The following is a 9,924-nucleotide window of genomic DNA, read 5'->3' on the forward strand; positions in this document are numbered from 1 at the left end:
TAAATAACATTTTCCTTTCCGATGTTAATGACAATCCCAATTCGAAATCTATAGTCATTCTATCTCATAACACACTAGTATTATCATTGACTGCAATAATCCTAAATGTTCTTAATGTTCAGCTTACTTGCTAACAAATAGACATCTGAACAAGAACTCATAGATATTATGTAACGCTCGTGCAGTCAGTAGTACATCTAACTCACAAGAAGATAATAAAGATCTTGATAATTTCTCAAAGAAAGTCAGAAGAAAAACATTGCTTACCGACTCTGGACTTCCATCATAACAGAGATAATATATTTCCCGCATGTATAAAACAAAATCATAATCAGTAGAAACATAAGAATAGTCTCACATAAATTTTTACCATTAACTTCATTTCCAACATATTAAAATAGAATTCCAAGAAGATGAAGAAATGACGATCATAAACCGACCAGACCAATAGGGCTTTCGTCTAACATCATAATTAACTAGCATTTTCAAAACATCAGAACTCCACCAGAGACTGAACAACCACACACATATCTCTGGGGATAAAAGAATATATAGAATACCCAAAAAAGATGATCATATTCGTTTCAACTGTAACTATCACACACAGACATCTTTACTACTCAATTATCATTTTTTTTACTAATTCTGTCATCATGAACCCCGCATCATTCCATTCACTAACGAAAACCAATTCAGAAAAATTTCAGCAAACACATACTTTAGACATTGTATCTGAATAAGTCGACTAGCCGAGGTTAACTTTTTCTTTAACCGTGACATTACGTAATCTGAATGATCTTTAGAATAATCTGATATCTTTTTTATTCAAAACTGTGTTCACTTGTCAAACTATTTTCAACTCCGTCTGCATTATTAATTATTCCATTACTGTACTCATTAGTTTCACATTTGTGAACTTATTCAACATTTTTTTTTGTAAATTTCCATTATAAAATACTACATTGGTAAGAGGGTGAGGTCGTAAAGCCTCTAACTGAGTTCTCATAAATACACACATATAACTTAGCGTTTATCATCAACATCATATCATCACAATTACATAATTCACTTCAAACAAATTAACATACATGATTATGTTACACGAACTTTTAAATTATCCATTTCAAACTAGTGTACTTAAACATACATTCCATGAATTTTGAGTAAATTTACTCATAGCATTTACTTAACCAAACAAGTCAGACATATAATATCATATGAATGCCACACAAACATAAATAAGTTTATCACAATATAAACTTTCATTTCATTCACGTTTCATCATTTCTCAACTTTTGATTATCTCATTTCGTACATTGTCACATACATATCATGAACTCCTATTCTTACATTTCTAAGTTCCTTCTCATCATAAACACATTTCAAATATCTCAATATCACTAACTCATACTTCTCTTACCATATACATAATTTAAATTTAACATTTAATAATAAATAATTTGAATTATAGTAATATAATCGTACGTTGACTATGTTTGTACTCAGTGGTATTACCATAATTCAAATTATAAATACTATAATAAATAATAGGCATCAAACATGTAACAATATAAGTCATATGTGTTAATTATGCTTTAATTTCATATCTCGGCAATAGTCTTTCATCAAATGGCATCATATATCATCTATATTATCTTTAATCAATTCATGAACCTTTAGTTAAAGCTTTCAATCTCATATCTCTATTTCAATTCACAATTCACATTTCTTTTCATAATTCCACTTTTTCACACTTTCTATAGTTTAATCGATCAAATTCATTCGATTTTCTCATTTCATTTACTCAATCCTATTAACATAACTCAGACTCAGACGGATACACGGATCCAACCAAACACACCAGTAAGGCACATTGTGCCTAAAACGGTACATAGTACCTAATCAAAATACGACACATAAGTGCCTGAAACGACACACGAGGTGCCTGCTGCGACACACAAGGTGCCTGAAATACGACACATAAAGTGCCTAATCAATAAAGCCGACAAATCCCGTACACTTCCAGTTCCAATGGCATGCCAATTATATCCGACTAGTCCGACAAGTTAATAGGGAATTCAATTCTCATTTCAATTTCACTTAATATTCATATTTACCCCTATTAACAAGACTCGGACTTTGGCAGATACACAGATTCCATCCAAACACACCAAAATGTCCAACCAAAACACACCAGTATAATCCTCCAAAACACACCAGTATCATATAATCCTCCCAAACACACCAGAATAATATAATCCATCACCAGAATAGCACAAAGTGCCTCTTCGGATAAATCCGAAGGATATAAACATCAGCATATCCAAATCTCATCTCCAAATCCCTTCTCAAAATCCTCTGGCATGCCAACTATATCCGACTCAGTCCGGTACAGTTAATAGGGTATTCAATTCACTTTCCAGTTTCCAATCAATACACATTTCAATTAATCACATATTCATATCAATTTCATCACATTCCCAATCAATAAAATTTTCAAATATAACATATATCCAAAATTCTATTTCCACATCAATCAAATATATCCATACAAATTTAATTCAATATTGATACTTACCTTAAAATTTTACTTACTATACACATAAATTTAAATATAACATTTATTCATATCTTTATGAGTTCCGACCCATCATAATCTACTTTTGCTCATATATTTGAGTATCACTTTCAAAATTATCGTAATTAGCTCGGTTGGGAAAGTATCTCTATCTTTAAGTAAAATAAATCTCATCAGAGTTGGAAGATATTAAATTATCTTATCACAAGTTATATAATGGCATGTATTTATAGACTTCACATATGCTACGTTCGGTCTGAGAACCGACTAAACCTTAGCTCTGATACCAATAAATGTAACGTCCCTAACCCGAATCCGTCACCGGAATAGAGTTACGGAGCATTACCGGAGTTACCGATTCATTTATCAGATATTTCATTAATCCGATATTTTTCTTTACCACGTTCAAGTCTCGTATTCAAGTCATCCGGATCTTTATAAAGAAATTTGATCGTCGTTTTTATTTATTTCATGTTATAATACATTCAACTAATGCTCTAAACAAAATCATCATTTTGCCCCTAAACCTTTAATTAATGACGATTTCATCCTTAGGTTAAAATCAAATAAAATTATTGCAATTTAATCCTTATTTCCAGCCGTTATTCTCACACAAATTGATAACAACCTATGAATTCTATAAAATGTCAGAATTTTCCATAATTTCAACACTTTTCAATTTAATCCTTAAAACATGTTTTTCCTTGATCTTGAGCTAAATTAATAATTTCATTCAATTTTTTAATTTAAATAATAAAATAATCCATTTCATGCAATTTGGTCATTTCTGACATTTTTACAAAATTACCCATAAAGTTTTACTTTTATTCAATTTAGTCCCTGAGCCTAAAACATGCAAATTAGCCATGCTAGATGAATATTCATACATATTTTTCCTCCTCCTCCTCTCCATTTCACATCCTTAATTTATATAACATGCAACAAGTAACATTATCAATAATTTCACTATTTACTTATGTATATTCAAAATTGTCCATTTGCGTCATAGTCACTAAATTATTTATATCTTAAGCTACAGAACTCGAAATTAAGATCCGCTAATTTTTCCTTAAACTAGACTTACTTATCTTATTACCATAAAATTTTCAGAATTTTTGGTTTATTCAATAAGTACAGTTAATTCTTTAAAATGGCCCCTGTTCTATTGTCTGACAGTTTCGACCCTTCTTCACTAAGAATTAATTATCTCATCGTACAAGATTCGTATGATGTTCCCACTTATTTCTATTGAAAATAGACTATTTAAGAATTGTAAAGATATAAATTTAATCCCTTAATTATTTTTCTCCAATTTTTGATGATTTTCCAAAGTTAGAACAGGGGAATCCGAAATCATTCTGACATTGTCTCACAAAACTTATTATATCTCATAATTTACAATTCCATTACTTACACCGTTTCTTCTATAAGAAACTAGACTTAATAAGCTTTAATTTCATATTTCATTCATCCTCTAATTAGGTTTCTACAATTTTTGGAGATTTTTCAAATTTAGACTATTGCTGTTGTCCAAAACTGTTTTAGTGCAAAATGTTGATCTTCATTTTGCCCCGAATTTCACAGTTCATACAATTCAGTCCTTACTTAATTAACCCCTCAATTAAACTAATTTTCTCAATTAATACTTTTCCTAGACATTATAAGTTATTTCATAACTATTGAAATTCAGAATTTCCACATAAAACTCTAACTTCAAACTCTTTTACAATTTAGGTCCCAAAGATTCACTTTCTATTCAATTCTTTCAATAAAATCAACATATAAACAATTGAAAGCTCTAATTCTATAGCAAATCATCATATACTTCCAGCACATATTCATAGAAACTTTCAATTTCTTTCATAGAATCAAGAACTAATGAATTCAACAAATGGACCTAGTTGTAAAATTCACAAAAACACAAAAATTTCAAGAAATAATCAAGAATTGAACTTACTTGCAGTAAAATATGAAAAACCACTTAAGGGAACTCTTCCATGGTGTTTTTGCTGATGAGAATGCAGAAAAATAAAGAGAAATCTAGATAATTCCACTTTAGTCCTAGCTTTATTAAGTAAATTTTGCAATTTTCTAATTTTGCCCTTATTTTCTTGGTGATTTCATGCTCTTGCCGTCCAGCCCAAATAGACCTTGGGTCTATTTTCCTTTTAAATCCTCTTTCTTTTATCATTTAATCTATTTAATCATTTCCTACAATTTTACATTTGATACAATTTAGTCCTTTTTGTTCAATTAGCTATCAGTACTTTAAAACTTCTTGACGAAACTTTAATACTAACTTATTAACACTCCATAAATATTTATAAAAATATTTATGGCTCGATTTAAAATTCCCGAGGTCTCGATACCTCATTTTCAATTCTAATTATTTTAATATATATATTTTTGTACATTTCAGTATTTCAAAATTTTTCCTAACTTCACATTTAACTTATACTCACTAAATTAATAATATTTCCTACTCATTTGTCGGATTTAGTGATCTCGAATCACTGTTCTGACACCACTGAAAATTAGCCTGTTACAAAATGATACCCACATCTAACTACTTGATAATCTCCTTTTTCACCGCGTCCTTCATGATGGGGTTCAGTCTTCGTTGTCCATCAATCGTCCATGTTTCACCATCTTCCAAGATAATCTTGTGCATGCATATAGATGGACTAATACCGTGAATATCGGCTATGGTCTATCTGAAGCCTTCTTGAATTGTTTCAAGACTAAGATAAGTTTCTCTTCTTGCTCAATAGTCAATTCTGTTGAAACAATAACAGGCAGAGTAGAAGCGTTACCTAAATAAACGTATTTTAAATATGAAGGTAATACCTTGAGTTCTAATTTAGGTGGTTCCTCGATTGATGATTTTGGCTGGGCATTCTCCCTCTTCTTTAACTCCAAAGATTCAAAACGAGATTGCGGATTAAATCCCCTTTGATTAGCCTCTAGCAAAGCTAAGTACTTATCCTCCTCTTCATCATTTGGAAGGTCCAATGTCAAAATTCTTTCCAGTGGATCCTCAACAGAGTTGAGTTCCTTTTCCACTATTAAATCCTCTAAGTCGGATACTGTAGAACAATCATAAACCGCGTCAGGAAATCACATAGACTTAAAAACATTAAATGTTACCTGATCATCCTGAACAAGCATCGTAAGCTCGCCCTTCTACAAATCAATAAGGCTCCTTCCGGTTGCTAAGAACGGTCTTCCAAGGATAATTGATACTTCTTTGTCTGCTTCAAAATGTAGAATCACAAAGTTAGAAGGAAAGATGAATTTGTCTTCCAAGGATAATTGATACTTCTTTGTCTGCTTCAAAATGTAGAATCACAAAGTTAGCAGGAAAGATGAATTTATCTACACGTACCAATACATCCTCAATTTTTCCTTCTGGATGTGGTACGGATCGATATGCTAGTTAAAGTGTAATCGTAATAGGTCTAACTTCACCTATCCCCAACTTTCTAAATATTGACATAGGCATCAAGTTTATACTTGCACCCAAGTTACATAGTGCCTTACCACAATATGTTGCTCCAATGTTTCAAGGTATGGTAAAACATCTAGGATTCTTCAGCTTTGGGGGTAGTTTTTCATGAAGATATGCGTTGCATTCCTTCGTCAGAGCTACCGTCTCAAATTCTCCAAGTCTTCACTTTTTGGACAGGATATCTTTCATAAACTTGACATAGTTCGACATTTGTTCAAGTGCTTCTACCAACGGGATGTTGATATGAAGTTGCTTGAGTACATCAAGGAACTACTTGAATTGAATTTCCTGTTTCTGCTTCTAAATTCTTTGAGGGTAGGGTGGTGAAGGTTTCATTACTGGAACTAGTACTGGTTGATTTGTCTTTGGTGGCAATTCTGCATCTAACACAGTTGTTAGTTGATCAGAATCAGGTGGTTCTGAGGTTACCTTATCAGATTTTGCAGGTTATGGTTCTGGTGAAACTGGCTTCCTCTGAGTATTGAGTGTCAGCTGGCTATTTTTCAGCTTCGATGGTGTTGGGCTCTACTATCTTTCCGCTCCTCAATGTTAACACTTTGCAATGTTCCTTCCCTGGATTTCTTGGATTCTCTGTATCACTATGTAAAGCACCTTGTGGTCGGTTTCTGAGTTCAGTTGCAAGCTGGCCTATCTGGTTCACCAAGTTCTTCAATGTAGCTGCTTGGCTTTGAATTAAGGCATCATTCTTCCCCATGTAAGCCTTCAGTAGATTCTTTAAGCTATTGGATGATTCAGCTTGAACTAGTTTCTGAACTTGTTAGGAAAAACTAGGCGGCTGGGTCGGTCTAGGTTGGGCATAGTTGTTACTGGTTCCAGCCCCTTGGTTACTCCAGGAAAATTTTGGGTGGTTTTGCCACGATAGGTTATAGAAGTTGGATTGCATTCCTTGCCCACCTCGATTTTGATTCTGGTTACCCATGTAATATACGGATTTGGGGTTAGATGGACATTCTTCAAACAAATGTCCTTCCCCACAATAAGCACAGCCTATACTTTCAAATTGGTGAGGTGGTTGGGTTGCAAAACTTTTAGACCCATTAGTGGTAAGATTCTTAAGCATTGAGGATATTGAAGATACCTAAGATGTGAGTAAAGTGAGGCCGACCACTTCATGTATTCCAGCGACTGGTCTTCCTAACACGACTCGATTGGTTTGCCATTGATAATTTTTACTGGAAATCCTCTTGATGATTTTGTAAGCCTTATTGTAAGACTTAGAAAGAAAAGCACCATTAGCAGAGGCATCCACTACCATCCTCGTGTGAGCGTTGAGACCATTATAAAATGTCTCAAGTTGGATGCAATGTGGGATTCCGTGATGAGGGCATTTCCGTAATAATTCTTTGTATCGTTCCCATGCCTCATCAAGGACTCATCATCCGTTTGTTGGAAAGCAATGATCTGGTTCCTCAACTTAGCATTCTTGCTTGGCGAGAAATACTTCATGAGGAATCTTTCAACTAACTCTTTCCATGTGGAAATTGAGTTTGGTGGCAATGAGTTCAACCAAGCTCGAGCTCTGTCCCTTAGTGAGTACGGGAAAAGCTTCAATCATAATGCACCTTCGGGTATTCCAGTTAATTTGAAAGAGTCGCTCACCTCCATAAACAGTCTTAAATGAAGATGAGGATCTTCGGTAGGCATTCTGCTGAATTGGCCCACTGTTTGAAGCATCTGGAGCATGACCGGCTTCAGCTCGAATTATTGTGCCTCAATTTCAGGTCTCCTAATACCTGAATTAGGATCATTAAACACTAGCACAACATATTTTCTTAAGGCTCTATCCCTATCATCAGCAATAAGGATAGGATTTTGAGCAAGGTTTGCTTCATTTCCTTAATTCATATTCTCGAAATTTATTCCTTCAGTCCTTCTCTAGTTCATTTGTCTTCTTCGCTGTCGAAAGGTTCGTTCTATCTCAGGGTCTACAAGGAGTAAGTCAATAATTTGGTCAATACTCATAAACACTTGCAATAATCACAGAAAAATTAAGTAAGCAAAATTTTAAACAAGAAAATAAACCAAAATGTAAAACTAACAAATTCACAAATAATGGTTTTTTTTAAAATAGTCCCCGACAATGGCGCCAAAAACTTGGAACGATGAAAACTGTGCAAGTGTACACAATCGCAACAAGTAAATAAATGGCAAGTAAATCTCGAGTTATCGTACCCACAGGGACTGTAAAAAGAATTATTTAAGAAATTAATTGTAAAACACTTTGGCGAGGTAAAAATAATTTGGTTTTAAAATATGGTCAAAAACTCTTTAAAAACTAAGTAAGTAATTAAAATAAAACAAAGGACTTCTAATGCACGATTTCAAATAAGATTTAATCAAGAAAACATACTTGTGTTGGATTAATTACATTTCTTTAACTTAGAATTATTAAACTTATGTTTATATTGCTACGAATAAATTCACGACAATTCAGTAATTTGCTAATTACTACTCATACATACTTATTAAATTAATCAATCTCTTAAACATTTTTCAATGTCAATCCAAGCGGTTAATTAATCTTCACAAGCATATAAAAGATTAAGTGAGGTAACAGGGTATTTCTACCTTAAAATAGTTTAATCACAAAAATCTTTCAAGTTATGCAAGGCATATGTATCGCCAAATACAATGCTAATTTAAACTTCAGCTACCTTAGAAGAATAAACATGCACTGATTGAGCATTGTGTCTACTAATTATAATTTCAATACGATTTAATAATTAATTCATTAGTTATTTAACAATTATATTGCAAAAATAAATTAGGCATGATTTTACTTAACCAAGCAATTTACCGAGGCCTATAACAACATAAACATCATTTTAACAATTCAAGTAGGCGGAATATAATCAACCCAACACAAACTTAATTTAAGCTAAATTGATTAAAATAACCTTTTAAATAGCATAAATATTCATAAACATGTTCGTCAAAACAACAACAAAAATTAAAGAGATAGGGAACAAGAAGCAAATCCAGTGTTTCTCCGTGGCTTGACTAGTTGCTCCATTCTTCGTTCTTCGTTCTTCGTTGCCCTCGACTACCAAGGTAGCTTATTAACACCTAATTGCTGCTCCAAAATGGCTAATGATATCCTCTTTCCCAAGAGAAGAAATCGGCAGTTGAACAAAAAGGGAAATGGGATGAAAAAAGATAGGGAGAAAAATGAGAGAGGAGAAGAAAGAATGAGAGAATGTTGTGGGATTGAGGGATGGTTTGAATATCAGCAAGGGGTGGCTTTTATAGCTGATTGTGGCTGCTAAAAATAGAAAATTCCATCAGCCAAAGAGCCCTCCTATGGCCGGCCATCTACTTGGGCGAAAGTTGAGACTTTCAACTTTGCTAAAAATAGCTTGGGGCAAATCTACAAAGCCACAATTAAAGGTGGGGTTTGAATGCAATTTGGAAGTCTTTCAAGGGCATTTTTGCAAGCATATTTAATCAGCTAAAATGCTGATTTAGGTCAGCATATGGGCAATTCTGGGCTACCCAATTAGTGGCTGGTTCGGTTCACTCAATTTGGTTCGACCAGTGCGGTTCAACGGGACCCTTTCTCCATAATTAATTAAAAATAATTTATTTAACCCAAATAAAATGGGGAATAAATTAAAATTAATTAAATTATGAATTAATACACATTTCTGGACTGTCTTAGGCTGGAAATTAATGTGCCTCGATACTTCAAATTGCTTCTCTATTTTGTGCTTTCAGCAATGTCAACCGAGCCAATTTTTGCCCTTTGCGCAAATCTGTCGAAAATAGTCAAAATTAATAAAAATTAAGTATAAAATTAACTAAAATTCACCATGTTCAT

General features: G+C 33.2%; 1 non-coding gene across 1 annotated transcript; it reads left to right on the top strand.

The window, feature by feature from the left end:
- Positions 1 to 7,417: 7,417 nt before the first annotated feature.
- LOC121217163 (small nucleolar RNA R71) lies at positions 7,418 to 7,523 on the top strand. Its single transcript, XR_005913332.1, has one exon. It is a non-coding gene; the product is annotated as a small nucleolar RNA R71 (small nucleolar RNA).
- The last annotated feature ends 2,401 nt before the right edge of the window (positions 7,524 to 9,924 follow it).

The sequence above is a fragment of the Gossypium hirsutum genome, chromosome A02 (assembly GCF_007990345.1).
Source record: "Gossypium hirsutum isolate 1008001.06 chromosome A02, Gossypium_hirsutum_v2.1, whole genome shotgun sequence".
NCBI classification, from domain to species: Eukaryota; Viridiplantae; Streptophyta; class Magnoliopsida; order Malvales; family Malvaceae; genus Gossypium; species Gossypium hirsutum.